Consider the following 12,912-nt stretch of genomic DNA (forward strand, 5'->3'; position numbering starts at 1 on the left):
CTCCTGGCACAGGCTGAGATGTAGTTAAGGACAAGGAGCCCAGAAGTTCACTTTCCTGTAGAAAACAAATTTTACTATGGTAGAGAATTGCAGGCCCTGAAGGTGTGCATACCTTCCACTGGCATTTTCCAAAGGGACAATTTTGCCCCTAGAAAGTGGGGAATTCTTCAGTTAGCACCAGTAAGAGAGAGCGATGATGTTTAGTTTGATAATGCGACTGTCACTGGGATTTTGAAATGTCACTCCCACACCTAGCAGATGCAGTTGGCTCATTCCTCATTTTAGAAAAATGTACTGAAGTTCCTTTTGTAATTGATGCAAAATGTTTCACAAGACTGGAGCTTTATTTTGAAAAAAAAGCTCTCATTCCCTTTCAACTGAAAGGCATTTTAATTAATTCTCTTGAACATATTTAAACTGTTCTATCCTTTTTAAAGACTCTTTTGCAGGGACAAGCTATCTCCTTAAGTAAAACCCATATGGCACACAGCTGAACTAAAAATGCCTAAAACCAACACAAAAGAGCGAGCTGATGTTTCAAGAAGGTGGATCCTCCACCTATCATCATTCTTGGCCCTGACTTCGCCAAAACTTACATCTGTGAATAACTCTGGAAGGATAACCAAGACAAATGTTTGTATAATGGGAGCTTGAAAGTGTAACTTGTTTTTAAACAAGCATGTAAGACAAATCACAACTGGAATGACGGTATAAAAATAAGTGAGAGGAGACACCAAAAACCTGTGGGAGAAAGATGACATGAGTTCCAATTAGTTTTGGTATCTTATCTTACAAGTGAGCTCACCTAATAATTTGAGTACCAAAACTAATCTATTAGATAAGCTTTTTTTTTCCACATCAATTTTCAACTCAAATAAATATTGTCCCAAGCAGCCTTAAACACCACAAACCCACCTGCACTCTTTAACCCTTCAAACTTCTTCCTCCTCTTTGGTCAAATGCACCTGGAAGAAAAGGAAAGACATACAAACAGGCCCAAATTTACTGGATCTTGACTCCTGGATGTGGAAAGAAAATTTATTCCCAAGTTAGCATTTCATTCAGAAATAAATATTTGATTTTTTATCCTGCGGCAACTAAATATCCTCTCCCTGCAAGTCCTGACACGGAACTTCATGGAAATTGGACCAAGCTGCTAGGAAAACTGCCGTGACATTTTCTAAGGGCCCAGATCTATATACCCATATGCTGGTCGTCAACTTCATCAGCTAATCATATTGGATTTGATCCCTAAGGTTGGAACATTATTTACTCTCTGTTCCATCATGCAAAGTTTAAAAGTGAACTCAGTTGTGTTTGGTATTTGTCCTAAACCTAAAGCAATGATCATCAGCATTGAATTCAGCTTGTTCTTAAAACACATCACAGTTCTGTAAATTGATCTTCTGTTTTTACAGGAGGGGTTGGTTGAATTTTCTTCTTTGAGAAAACTGACTATACAGAAATATTGCCTATACATATTTATATATATCTCCCCATGAAACCATTGCTAACATTTGGTTGGAGAAAGGAAGACAAGCATACCCTGTACCACATTCTGTGCAGTTGTTATCCTCCATTACACAAACATTTGGCAGGGTTCCATTATAGAATTTATGCACTAAAATTAGCTCTCACAATTGCAATCAATTGCAACAATCAAGGGTAAGTAATTCAAAAAAAAAAAAAAAAGAAAAGGTTGTGAGCATGGAAAACAATGTTTACAGCACTGCAGTTGTTCCTCTATTTATTTGTAATTATGTCCAATACAGTCTTTCTATCTGTTGTTGCTGTAAGCACACAACCAAAAGGAGAGTAATTTCTCATCAAGAAGCTTCCTTCTGCAATGCCCCAGAATGTTTCCTTGTCATTTTGTTTTTGGCACACACCCCCCGTCTTGGGGAAGGATGCTGGGAAGAGACCCTAGAAACTCTCCAGTGCAGAAGATGCCCACCTCCATCTCTGCACATTCCAGCTTTATCCAGCACCTCTCAGGCTGCTTCATATATGTGTGCATGCACCTCCTTTTCTTTGTCCCTCTTTCTGCAGACAAGCGACCTGGGCTGCCCTCTCCACCCTTCCTCGCCCAGGACCCATCCACGTGGTGGGAAGGGAGGGGATGGTGCAGCTCCACAGGACCCCATGGAGCCACAGGGCTTGGGGACAACCCAGCCCTGGCTCTACAGATTCTTCCCAGGGCTGAATCCCATCTCCAGCACTGGCTGTCAAGTAGCAGAACACAGGGGTTTTCCAGGAGGGGTGGGGAGGGATGGGTCCCCAAAGCAGCACCAGAGCTGCCTGTCACCATAACAACTTGCATAGCACAGACATGCATCTCACCACTTTGAAAACATGAGCCTTATTTTCTTGCTACAGTGTGGGAAGGGGTTAAGGGGTAAAAGCCATCTTAGCAACCAACAGCGAAGCATCAGGCACACACACTCCTCAACAAGATTTTCATGACCGTGAAATGACTTTAAGCCAACTACACAGTGACTTGGTTGATTTGTATATTTTTTTTATCATCCTTTTTGACACAGATGGTACATACTGCGTATGGTATGGTGCCAGAGCAGAACTCAAAGTTAGAGGCAGCTTTGTACAGATTTTTCCCCCTTGAAACAACAACTCATGAAACTAGTAATAAATGTTATATTGTTTGGAACAAAAAGAAGATAATGTATATAAACTTCTGGAAACTAAACACATATGGCAAGAATACGCTAGAGAATATAGAATAAGAATGCAAGTAATGAAAAAACCCTCTCTGTGTAATTCAGTGTAAATATTACATCTGATTGTCTCTTCTCTCTCGCATGCATACAAGCAAATAAATGTCTGGCATCCCACTTTAATCTGAGCAGTCCTCAATCTTCTATACTAACAATCTATGTAACTTCTGGCCCCCAAGAACCTACATCTTGCATGTCATCACACACTCAAACTGAATAATCTGCCACTGTTTTAATTCACTTCTGGGTTTTGGGTTTGTTGGGGTTCTTTTTAAACAGGTCACAGCTATACTATAAAGGAATATAGATAAATAAATAAGTATATGGTATTAAAGGAACATTTTAGTTTTTCAGAGAGGAGTAAAAAAAGCTTGCATGATACAGGATTGATCAAATCAGAAGCAAAGCCCTCAGGTCCTACACATTTGTCTCCCTTCCTCAGTTCCTAACAGCAGATGCTCTTCTGACCCAGACCTACCACACTGAAGAGAAAAACATGCATAAACTCATCATTCTTTGTATTATCTAAAAGCTATTTACAGTGGTCAACATGAAACAAATTACGCCATTTTGGACACAATAGAGAGCTCACTGACACAAGTTTAAGAATTTTCCATGGTCATCACTTGGCTTTGGTCCAAGCCCATAATGTCATTTTTCACTGACATCCTTTTGCACCGTGAAATTCATGTTCACAATTCATATCAGATAAAGTCAAAGAGGCCTCTCAGCAAAACATCCAGAGAACCAGCTGACTCTTCAGCAAAGTCTACCATAAAGAAAAGCACATGGGCATGATCAAAAATGGATTTAGTATAATACTGGTTCATGTGATACTAAATAGAAGCTGGTATCTAGCACATTTTGCCTTTATTTTGTTTTTCATTGAACGCACCTGTTCTCATTCAAGATGAGGGCTAAGCTATTTAAACAGTCAAGTTACTTTTGCAAGTTATTTCCCTTAGCACACAAGCAAGCCCAGGCAAGAGAAACCATCCCTCCAAAACACGGCTGCTCCCTGGAAACAGTGCAGGGTGAAATTTTTAGAGTAAATATGCTCTGTGACTGCACAAAGAGCCTCACACTTTTCAGCACAGTATATTCCATGGCTGCTTTCCCCCCCACCCCCTCTGAAATGCATGTTGCAATGGGTGCTACCGTCAAACTCTCATCAATTCAGCTTTTTTGCTTACAGACTGAGTTGCACCTGCAGGTTCAAGCTGCTGCACCCCTCCACCCCTCCAGGCAAACCAACTGGCATCAGAAGGTGGTGACTGCTAAAGCAATACCAGAAAACAAGAGCTACAGAAATTTTTTTTTAATATGAAAAGTCCTTTAGCTGAGGGATGAAAGTTTCTTTTCAAATGAGAAGAGAAATCCCAGAGGACCCATCCATCCCATGGCCATTCACCTGGGAGGATCAGACGTGTCTTGGGAAGAAGGGCAGGAATCTGAACCCACGCTCCCACTTTCCAGCCAAGCCCTCTGATCACTGCCAAGGCAGTGTTCATCATTTAAGTCCAGAGCAGCTTCTTTACTCCCTCTCTGATTCAAACCTAGTTTTAAAACCAAGCATAGTGAGAACATTTCTGATTTCTTCAAGTTTTATGGAAGAGCGTTTACATTTTTGGTGCAACTGCGATTAAAAGTTATGCATAAAACGCAGGGGTGATGTCAAGTTATTGAAAATTCCTTATTTTGAGTTTACATTAAGAGGAAAAACATCTAGGGAAAGATTTTTAAAAAATATATGAGCTGTAAAGGATAGTTTTAAATATAGCAAAAAAAGGAGATGGCTAGAAGAAAGGATTTGGAGGAGAACTGAAGCTGATAATCAGGAAAGGGGAATATAACAACACACCAGACTGCAGAATGCCCTCCAAAAGCAATGAAAAGATAATCATTTCAAAAAGCATTGCTACAGCAGATGATCAGCAGCTGAACATATCTCTATAAATTCTCATGCTCCTGCAGTGCTATGGAAATGCAATGATATCCCAAATACTGGAATTTTCTTCGACTGATGAGACAGGAAAAAGAAAATGGCCACACTCCAAAAGCATCTTAAAATATTTCCTGTGTTGACTAGCATAAAAACCAAATAGTAGCAGAGACTTATATACCCATGTTCCCAGAAAGGAAAGACCTCATGAATTGGCTATCCCACTCCTCAGCCTAGGAAGCGTGATGCCAGGCTGCTCCAGGTACCAGGGGTAAAAGGTCCAAGAGCAGCCATTTAAGTAGCTAACTTCAAACCTGGCACAGCCAACCCAGGCACTACACATCTTTCAACATCAGGTGCTCACTGAGCAGTTGACTGTTCAGATAACAAGCTGTAAACAAAATCATACACATGGATACACAGAAGAAATACTTTAGCTTCAAAGGCATTTTTGTTCAGCACATAAACATTGCAGGAATTTCTCTGATGTCTCAAATAGCATTACTCTGTGCACAAAGTCAAGTCCACTCACAGCACGGTTCATTTTTGTCCCACCATTAGAAACAAAATGACAGCCTTTAACTGCTCAGACTGCAGCACAACATCCCGAGGTTCAGAGATGCTCTACAATGATGGGACAAGCTATTTTTGGAGATCTATCTGGTTGCTAGGGCAAACTCTTGTAACGATACATACCATCTACCAAGCAGGATCTGATTTGCAAGTCAGGAGAGGAGGAAAAATTAAGATGAGAGATGACTAACCAGGGTAACGTGAGAAACCAAATGAAATGCCATGCTATATAGAAACATGGTACGGCTTCCATCAAGACTCAGCTGACCTCCTACGTGAAACACGCCTGGTTGTTTTCAGCCAACTGAGCCTAGATCACAGGCTTGAAAGAAATTTCAAAAGGTTGTACATGGCATCCTGCTGCCCCCAAGGCAGGATTGACTATATCTAAACAGTACCTTATGCAGGGCATACCACCTCTGAATCATAACCATTTGTTCACACAGCTCTCTTGTATCAATATTATTTGTCTTTTACACAAGGGAGTAAATGAGGCAGACAGAAACGAAGCAGTTAGACATCAACTGCACACTAAGTCTCCTGTAAAATCAGGAAATCATTCCAGATGCTCAAAAACCCACAAATAACTGATGGGTCAGTTTTCTAGGATCTGTATGCATAGATATCATGCCATTTTCAAAATTACTGGAGCCTCAGTTCACATCAACCTGTTACACATCTGGATAGTCTTACATATTTTATAATCCTACATATTTTGTAAAAGACCATGACAGTTTTTCTATCCAAATTCCAAGCTTTCAGTTCAAGAAATGTCTTTTGAAAGTTAACAGGGCAAACATGGTAAAGAAAGGACAAAGGGAGCGGTTGGGGGGGGGGGGCTTATAAACTATTTTCCATTTTCTCCACAGTGAAGAATGGAAACTTGCATGCTAATGTTCAAAACCACCAGCTTTGGATGACGCAAACTGGAAAAGGTTGTATAATTTATACCTTGCTGCTGTACCTTCTGGTCAGCTTTGCACTGAACTCAACTGAGATTATAAAAAAGTGTGCAGATCCAAGTTTAGGAAACCACCATACTCTTCTTGGTAGCTGAGCACTTTGTGTGTCAGAAGAAAGCTTCTGCAATTAAAATAGTATCTCCCTTAAAGATCCTATTTAATTAGGCCTTAAACGATTGAGGAAAGGCTTAAATAATAATCTCACTTAGGCCTCACAGTCAAATGAGCAGTGCCTACCAATACTTAGTCAAACTTAAGCATACCTCCCTGGTAAGAGAGAGTACTTCCAACACAACCTGGCATTAAAATTGAATTAGTGTGCTCTTTTCCTCCATTTTGACTTCCGAAATAAAAAGGTTCAAATCTATGAGAGATTTAAACACTGCAGAGACCATGAACTAAATGAAATTCATAGAGCCCCCAGACATAAAGATTACTGCTGTAATCCACAGGAGTGATGCTAGGAGCAGAATGACCACCAAGATTGAAAGAGAAATCTCTGCCACGGGTAATGGATGGACATCCAGCAGGAGAGACACCTCCACTGCAGTCCTGGGCACATTTCACTGGCCTCTGGTCAGCAGGGGTTGCAAGTCTCTCCACTGGAATAACCACAAACCAGGCAATGTACAAGACACCAATTCGTTCTTCTCACACCCACAGGCCCCTGCCTTTACAAAAGAGTATTTTCGATGAAGGTCCATCTGACTCATTTACCCTTGGGCTGCAGATTCCTCACATACACGTGTGTGATATAGGGACCCCCTGCAAGGGCTGTCCCTGCCCATTGGGTGGCACAGCCCTGGCAGAAGGCATAGACGCAGGGCTCCAAGGGACAGGCCAGCACATCAAACCAGGCAGCAAGCCCTCCCCGTTTTACCGACCATGCAGAGCTTCAATGCTGCTCAAAGCTGAAGCAGCAGCAGCCCTTTTTTTGCTCCTCCACTCAGGAAACAAATCAACTCTTACCTGATGGAGTGTTTGGGCAAATAAAGATAAGGACCTAGCTGAACTATTCAGAGCTCAGACTCCAGCTGCCTTCAAACCCTTACCAACCATAACACCAAACACAAGATTTTGTACTCTTCCAGCTGCCTCCCAAAAACCTCTTCAAATGTGGCTGCTTTAGATGTGGGATTTCCCTAGCCAGTCACAAAAAACGGCAGTTCTCCATATCCACGGTGTGTTCTGCTGCATGAGCTCCAGCCGAGTCACCTGCACTGCTTGGAGGCAAAGCACAAGCAAGAGAAAGGCGCTCCTGAGTTTCTGCAGCAATCCAAAGATGCTGCTCAGGCCCTGTAAGGACCATACTGTGCACGTGCATACACACGTGCAGCAGTTTAAGAAACAGTCTTGTTCACTTTAGGTACTGTTAAAGAGGCTAATGCTTCTAAATAACTCAATTTTGAAAAATGGGGCTTAAATACCATTGAAACCCGAGATCATAAAGAGAAAAACATATGTGCACATGCTCCTAAGAAACCAAACAGCTTTTCAAAACAAGATTTCTCTCACATGCTCCTAAAGAAAGCTTTTTTATTTAAACCATCATCAACTTAAGAGCAGGAGAAAGACTTCAACAAATTTGTCAGTAAATACTCCCATTCTACACAGGTAAAAACACTGGCACAAAAGCAACCTAGTAACTTCCTAAGCTGATAAGATGCCATTATATATTGCACTATATATGCACATGTGATATCTGTATACGAACATATACATGTATCACAAGGTATAGCTTTTTTTAAAGAACTTCAGGAGAGAGTTTGTTCATGTGATAACCCACCTGTACAGAAAAGACTAAAGGGGAACATAACCTCTAATCCAAGGGAAATCCATTGCAGTCAGGAGACACATCCTATTGACAAAGATCAGACAGGGAATGAGGAGACCCAGCTTTTATTTCCTGCAGCATCATTTCCTTCTGGGCAGCCCCACTACATCTCCCCAAGCCTCTGCCGCTCCTTCAGTTGTTGTCCTGACAGGCAGGCTGGTGGCTTATTTATGGAAAGGGCTCACCTTTGCTATGGGTATGAGCATTTACCTACGTTAAAGTCCTCATCTCCCTCCAAAGGGCCCCCCAGACAGATAAGCTGGCTTCTCTTCTCCCCTTCCCACTGAAGGGAATACGGATTAATAAATATTGGGAGGGAATCTGCCTGTAGCTTTACTAGACTGCATAAATGGTTAAAATTTTCCTTGAGCAGCAGGAAGCTTGTGAGGACAACACAAAATGCACAGCTGCACAAATGTAAGATTAGGGAAGAAGGATGGAAGGTATCAGGAGTCTGAAATATTTTCGGTCAGATAGATGCATTGGCTCACCCACTCTCCTGACAAGTACTCAGATTTTAAAAGGCGCTTTAATCTGCCTCAGATCTATATAAACAAAGATCATAGAAACAATTGTATATAGCAGCCTGGGAAAGAGGAATACTGTTATCATCCTTCACTTCATAGCTTTATGTTGGAGAAGAGGGAGGAGAAGTAAAGAGGGAAGTAAAGTAACCATGCTCAACATCACAGCTCGACATGAACAGGCCTGTTTCTTTTGTTACTTCGGGTCATCAGGATAATTAAATCCTTTATAAGAGCCACCGATCCGCGTCAGACAGAGCGTTTAACTGCGAGCTAACTTCTTTAAGTTGCACAAAAGAGCTTCTACATATTACAAAACACCCTCTGCGCCTTGCTCGGTGCTTTCGGGACAGATTCTGGCACCTCTACTTCAGCAGTGCCATACGACACCAATCTGCCAGACTGACAGACAGCCTCAGCCCATGCTGGCCATGGAGGCCCACACAAAGAGGTGTTGTGTCATTTGGGGAGCAAGGTGGTACCCCAGTGTCTGAGGTACAGCCTGCCCCATGCTGCCTGGGGGACCCCGCAGTTCGACCACGGCTCAGAAGCCATACACGTTTTTGGAAGAGTGGTGGAGTTGATGGAAAGGTCAGTCTGAGTTGCTGCACCTCTGTTTCCACCCCTCCTCCCCCAACTGCAGAGTTCCTAAATTAATCTGGGTCTTTAGCCTTGTCGGCTTTTATTGCCGCTTCTTAAAGAAAAGCCCAGCTTTCACGCTACAAACTACAGGGCTGAAATCCCCAGACAAGTTTAGTAAGTGCTTTTTGCAATTCGCCTTTGCCTTATTCATCCAAGTGTACTCCCTTAAGAGTCTCCTAAAAATCTAAGATAGGAAATGCGCTTAGTTTCTTCCTTATTTTCCCCTCCCTGCAACATTTTAATCAAAACGCGCCAGCCAGCTACATCCAGCAGACGTGGGGCGGATGGGAACAGCACCACTTTGTACAGATTGCACTTGACAAGTCACATCAGCCGGGTGCAGCCTCAACCAATACCCCCCCTCCCTCCGCAAATCCTGACCTCTGCTACTCAGAGGTCTCTGACTTGGGGATGCCAGAGGGCAAGAAATCCCGCTTCTGTGCAACAAGACATTGTTAAAGGGAAAATTCTTTGGGTCTTTTTTTCTAAATCTTTGACAAGGAGATCTGTGTGTGTATGGCCCACAGCAGAAATAATCCTACGCCTACCAAAATCAAACAGGAATTTACTGACCAGCTCTCACGCACTGCAGGGACTGAGCCAAAGCCTAGAAACTTGCACTGGCTGTCCCATGACAATGTAACACCTTTTCTATTTTAGTTTCTCTTAAGTACATAAGAGGGAAAAAAAAAATTAGTAAAAATGTGTTTAACTAATAACTGGAAACTTTCTGTTAAACTAATCAAAGCACTACACTTGGGTAGGGGCGTGCTAGGGCTTCCTAGGACGCAGTAACCAACCAAACATAACCCACCATCGGCTCCTGGCAGGATCAGCTGCTCAGCTGCAACAGCACGCATCTGTTAGCACTGGCAATTTACAACTGGAAAGTATTAGGGAGGGCTGATTAATTGCTACAATATGAAATTTCCACGCCTTCATTTTACATTAGCAGCTTCACAGTTAGCAAAAACCCTAGGGAAAACTAGAAAAGGAGGGGGATGGGGGGCAGAAGAACGCAGCCCCTCTCAGATGTCAGGGGCCAGGAGCATCCTCAGAGGATGCTCCCTTTTCAGCAGGGCTTCAGCTTTTGTCAGAAACAAACAAGGCCTCCACACTGTCAGGCTGAGCAGAAACCACCACGGGTGGGAGCTGAGACAGCAACACCCTCCAGAGCCCCTCTCCGCTATGGGGGGAGGCTGGCAGGGCTGCTGCCCTGGGGATGTGCAGCACAGCGGAGGGACCACAGTGGCCACAAGATGGATGGAGGCAACACCATCCATCCTCCTTCCCCACCTCCCTCCTCTTCTTTCCCCCCAAAAGGAAGGGTGAGGGTTATGCAGCGACTCCAAGGCTGCAAACCTCTTGCTTCGCACCCCCCTCCCACCCAGACCCTGGTGCCACATGTAGGGACCAACCACCTTAAGAAGTGGAGACAGTCAAGAGCCACCTTTGCCTTACCAGAGTGCAGGAGCAGGCCCAAGCACACGCACCTGAATGGGCATGGGGACCAGTGACAGCCATGGGAAAATCCCAAATCCTCCATCAGAGGGCAAGCTCACCACTGGCCCAAAGCACAGGGACGCACTGCACAGAGACGCTGGTGTCACAGGCTTCCCGCCGAGATGATCGGGTCCAACCCATCAGCACAGAGGCAATTTGCACCTGCTGCCAAAGCACAAAGTAGGAGACCCTACTGCGTCTTGCTCCCTGGATGGAGCAAAGCAAGATGACGGCTTTGTTGCCGCCTCCCCTGCATCCCTTCCTCTCCCCTCCACACACAGGCAGCGGGCTTATTTCCAACATGCTTTGCAATAAAAACTCAGACGAACAAAAGAACAAAAACTCTCGCCCCCTCCCTCTGGAGGAGAGGGGAAGATTCAGAGTTCGGTCTGCCACTCCGCTGCTAGCTGGCGCTGCCGCTGCTAGTGCCACGCAGGCCGCCGAGCGCCGGGTAATTTCACACGCCATATGTGCGGTAATCAGGAAGCGCCGAGAGCACAGGGCTGGAGGAGCAGCCACCGCCTGCAAATCAGCGGTGCTATGGGGAGGGAGAAGCGGCAAAACAACATCCACAAGTAATCTGTCACATGCAGTCTTTCCAAGGTGCCATAACGCCCCTGGACATGCTCCCAGTCCAACATGAAAGGCACATGGACAGAGGGCGCACTTCAGCATCACCCACCTGCATGTGAAACACGGCTGGTGGCAATAAACCCAGAATGCAGCATCCACCCCCACCACCACGTGGCCACAGGCAGGGGTTTGGGGGGCCAGCATCCCATGCAGTGACAGGCAAGGTCAGGGCAGCAGACCCAAGGGCGTTGCACAGATGGCTGGTTGCGTGTCATGTACCCGGCTGAGCCCGGCAGCTCTGCCCCGTCCCTCCAACCTACAGCCGTACCCCTGGGATCTCTGCCTCCGGCTGGAAACACACTGGCATGTTTCCGAGACTGCCACTGATGGGGACCCACACCAGGCAGGAGACGGGCAGAGTGCAGACAGAACAGCCCTTGGCAGGGGCCAGTGATGCACACACCAGGTGCAAGAGACGAGCATCCTCTTGCCTGGGAGGACAAACCCACTCCTTGCAAGGAGTTCCACCGGTGAGAATACAGCATTGCCAAGCTTCAGGCATCAAAACCTTGAGGTCTACTTCACACCTGGGGTTTTCCATGGGGTTTTTTTTGTCATTTTGGGATTTTTTTAATAGCTACTGAGTCCATGTGACAAATTTTAAGCAAGCGAGACTCAAATCCTCATAATTGAAGAGGCACAGAAATGGGGGGGACATGACATGACAGATACCTACACACTTAAAACGTAAAAACCTAAGAGGTAGAACAGCACAGAAGTTCTTGTCCCAGAAGTAGCAAAGATTTATTGTTTTCTTTCTTGGAAACTCTTCAGTCACTGAAGAGAGAAAAAAAAGAAAAAAAAAAAGAAGTTTTAAACACATGGTCTGACGCACCATTTGTACTCACCTTGGCAAGATCTCTTGTTTTTCAAAGGTCTAATAGCTTCTAGGTGAATATAGCAGCTCCGGAAAGAAAGTTTGACAGTACTATCTGCAGTGAGATACCTTGAAAGCAGAGGGTCTGAGTTTTTCTCTGTGTAGTCCCATTAACAGTTTTTGGCCTTCACAGTTCCTCTAGTTGGCTTCTTCTTAGCAGAAGGGTCTGGAGACAAGTCACGAGGCAGCTCTGGGGCAAACACAAGAAGCCTCTCCGGGGAGCTGGGTCCGGCAATCTGAGGTGCAGGGCTGATGCACCAAATGGCTGCACCCCAGGTGGGGCCTCGCTGTCAGGTACCAGCACGCACCCCTGCACGAAGAACAAACACAGAGCTGACAAGTGCAGCCTTCAGCTACCGTGCGGTGTTTTGCTTGTGTTTTATGTAACCATTTATGACTGTTATTCAATTATGAAGGAGAGCTTACCATGGAAACTGCAAGGAGGTATTTTGTTTAAGATACAGAGCACACTTTTCAAGTAAGAGCTGTTCATCTCTAATATGCAAACATCTGAACTGCATTCAAGGTTTCACATTTAGATGTGTTTCCCAGAAGACGGCCAGCCCTACTTGAAGGCTATGCACCACACGGCACAATTTAAAACAAATAATTTTTAAATTTTTCCTTCCTGAAGCTAAAAAGCTAGGTGAAACAAAGGAATGGATCTGCTTCTTTATGTGGCCATTATAG

At 44.4% G+C, this 12,912-nt stretch overlaps 1 protein-coding gene across 6 annotated transcripts in view; it reads right to left on the reverse strand.

The window, feature by feature from the left end:
• The window catches only part of TIAM1 (TIAM Rac1 associated GEF 1), a 189,374-nt gene that overhangs the window by 141,327 nt on the left and 35,135 nt on the right, over nt 1-12,912 (reverse strand). For 5 of the 6 annotated variants that reach the window (XR_012627473.1, XM_074858168.1, XM_074858164.1 and 2 more), the window contains one exon: nt 12,194-12,532. The gene's annotated coding sequence lies outside the window, so the exon portion shown is untranslated. Of the gene's footprint in view, nt 1-12,021; nt 12,123-12,193; nt 12,533-12,912 lie in introns of all 6 variants that reach the window. The other variant, XM_074858166.1, reaches the window with a different exon arrangement.

The sequence above is a fragment of the Strix uralensis genome, chromosome 2 (assembly GCF_047716275.1).
Source record: "Strix uralensis isolate ZFMK-TIS-50842 chromosome 2, bStrUra1, whole genome shotgun sequence".
NCBI lineage: Eukaryota > Metazoa > Chordata > Aves > Strigiformes > Strigidae > Strix > Strix uralensis.